This window comes from Petaurus breviceps, unplaced genomic scaffold (assembly GCF_028583685.1).
Source record: "Petaurus breviceps papuanus isolate PSGF00001 unplaced genomic scaffold, PetGlider_PUasm1.0 90721, whole genome shotgun sequence".
NCBI lineage: Eukaryota > Metazoa > Chordata > Mammalia > Diprotodontia > Petauridae > Petaurus > Petaurus breviceps.
Window position 1 is genome coordinate 4,281,609 of NW_027187322.1, and position 3,161 is coordinate 4,284,769.

General features: G+C 47.0%; 1 protein-coding gene across 1 annotated transcript in view; it reads right to left on the reverse strand.

The window, feature by feature from the left end:
• Nucleotides 1-3,161, reverse strand: part of TBX10 (T-box transcription factor 10) — a 14,750-nt gene that overhangs the window by 10,808 nt on the left and 781 nt on the right. The window lies entirely within an intron of this gene.

The window sequence follows — 3,161 nt, forward strand, 5'->3', positions numbered from 1 at the left end:
CCCCGCAACCTAGGGCAAGCAGAGCCCAGACACCTTTAAATAGTTCAATCATGAGGAAGCTAGAAAAGGATGCTCGCCCATCAGGCACATCACTTCTGTCTTTGGGTGTCAGTTCGTGTCGCCATGACCTCCCACCTCCTCATCTGGCCAGCTGGCCTCACTCTTCTCCACCTCTCAATCTTCGACTCCTTCCTGCTTGAACCCAGGTCTCAACTCCCCACTGACCGGCTCTTGTTGGATCTGACAAGTTTTTAGAGCTCTCACTCCTTCCTGTTATGCTTACTTAGGAGGGGGTATAATGTGAGCTAAGGGCAGGGACTAATTTGTTTTTGTCTTTGTGTTTCCACGTTCTAGGGTGGGGCAGTGGATTGAATTGAACATTTAGGAAGTGCCAGTGGGCTACCCAGCCTTGGGGTGGTCAGAGGGAACTGTACAAGACCTGCCCTCAGGATGCTGCCGGTCTGGTAGGGGATAAAACTCAAGGACATAGCTAGAATCAATCAGTCAATCAACATTTATTAATCTTCTACTCTGTGCTAAGAACTAGGGAAACAAAGAGGCCTAAAACTCTAAAGCAAATGCTGCCCTCAAGGAGTTTACAATGGAATGGGAAGAGTTTACAATCTAATAGGAGGAGTTTATAATCTAATGAGCTTCTAATGAGGATTAAGGGCCTGCGGTGTGTCAGGAATTGATTATTCCAGGCAGTAAAGGAGTTTATAATCCCCACCTTGGGGCCCCCAAAGATCTTGGTGGTTTCTAATCCTTTCCAGGTACTGGCAGAACAAAGACAAACAAGGAAGTTCCTGTCCCCAAGGAGCCTCTGTGTTTACCTTTGCCTCACTCGCTAGAGAGTACTTTGTTATTATTAATATTGTTTGAACCTAGCTTCATGTAGCTTGGTGTTTTGTTTTGTTTTGTTTTTCCCCCAGGGGTGTCCAACTTTCTGTGACCCCATTTGGGGTTTTCTCAGCAGAGACACTGGAGTGGTTTGCCATTTTCTTCTCCAGCTCATTTTACAGATGAGGAATCGAGACAAACGGGGTTAAGTGACTTGTCCAGGATCACACAGCTAGTATGAGACTGAGGTCAAATTTGAACTCAGGACCTGAGTTCTATGCACTGTGCATATTAGCTGCTCCTTAGAAATTATCTAACCTAAAAGTTTACTGTAGAGGTCAGGCCGAGCTCAGAGACACTCAGAGAAGATGGGATGGTTGGAAGGAATGCTGTCATATGTCCTGCTAGACATTCCAAACTGCCCTTCTCTGGAGACTGCCTCCTGAGGCCAATCAGGCAAACGCCCTCAGCCGTTCTAGGGACTCTAGGGCAAACTTGCAGATGCCCAGCCAGGAACCGAACCTTCTTCTGGCTCTCTCCTTCACCGAATGGATTTCTTTCCAAAATTATTTCCGGCTTGGGATTTGTTCTCACAACCAGCAGACGACTCTGCTTTGCACTGCTGTAGAGATGGGGGTTCTTCTCATTATGAATGGGGAGAGACCAGAGCTGATTTTTGTCTTTGCTTCCTTAGTGCCAGGCACAAGTGCTGGGGGGCTGATGGATTGAAGGTATGAATGCATAACAGGGGACATTGTGGAGCCTGAAAAGGACCTTGCCACCTGAAAAAGTCACCCCTTCTTTGCTATTGCTTAGCGGAGCCCCTGTGATGATTTGAAGGATTAACTTAATGGCTAGGAATAGGCTAGGAGTTCAAAGGAACTTTGGATTATATATAACTCAAATAAAATTTAACCAGAGGGACTCAGAATAGCAGCAGAAGGAAAGGAGTTCAAAAAACAGATTTAAAATATCGAAAGGTTTTTCTTGCCGGCTGTCTGAGTGCTTCTGGTTAGGGGATAGCATCATACAAGAACTACAATTGGCCCTTAAGCCACCAAGCTAAACACCTTGGACCAGTGCTTCTCTGAAGGGGGAAGAGACTACAGAGTAGCCAAATACCAGCCAATGGCACCAGAGAGCAGCAGCAGCAGAGAAGAGAAGCTGTGGCTCTTAGGAGAAACCCTAAAGCAAGCAGTACTACAGGAAAAAGAGTCGCAGATTCGGGCTCCATGGGGGAATCACCAGAGGACCGAGTTGTCCCAGTCATGCGTGTACCCTGGCCATACGTGCTCTATACAATCTTCCCTGGCCGAACACATGTGAATGTTCCCTACTTGTATGCTCCCTGTTCATCTCTTCTATTGGTGGTGTGATAACCTGTGAGAGAATGCACTCCTGACCGTACCGGCAATTTTCTGGCTGTGCAATGCATTCATGTTACTATGCTAGTTTATTAAATATCTACACATTTATCTATAAATACTGTGAATTTATATTGTTATGCTATTTTATGAAATGCTTTTTGCTTTGAATTTAATATGTCCTTTGGTTGCCTGCTAGAAGGAACACACCAGTGGGGGCTCATGAGCTATGTATGGTTTTTAAATGAATGTTGACTGATATCCCCAAAATGCCTTGAACCTGGTGTGGCATCTGAGTGGAAGGGGTGTCAGAGGGGTTCCATTGAGGATATTATCATTACTGAAAGAAAGAAGATGGCCATGGAGAGGGAGGAGGAGCAGGGAGCCTAAACTGGGGGATTCCAAGGAGTCTCAGTCCTGGGAAGAATAGGACTGAGGGGTTGGGTAGGGTTAGCTCTTGAGGTGAGTTGAGAAGAGTGATCAGAGATCTGGATGGGAAAGCATGCTCCCTCCACATGAGAGACATCACCATGAGACTTTATAACTTCCCACCCATATCTTCTTCAGGGACAGGAATATAGTAGGAGGGGAAGGGATGGGGAAAGGTTGGGGGGGGGGGAACAGTAAGCCATTCTGCAGGGTCCCCGGAGGAAGGGACCGCAGGATGTCGCAGTTGGAAGGAGCCACCTGAGCCCCTCATCACAAAGAATAGAAAGCCCAGGAAGGGACTCATCTGAGCTCCCTCAGGCAGCGAGGAGCGCAGCTATATAATATAATATATAATAACCCGCCTTCCAGCCTGCCCCGTCTGACTCCAAATGCACTAACACCCTTTTCTCTATATGTAGCCTCTCAGCTGGACTTCCTTCTCAAACACCTTCCCGAAGAAACAGCCTGATTTGGCCTTTCCTTATTGAGCATCTGGGGAGCGGTGATGATCCTTCCTCCTCCTCCTCC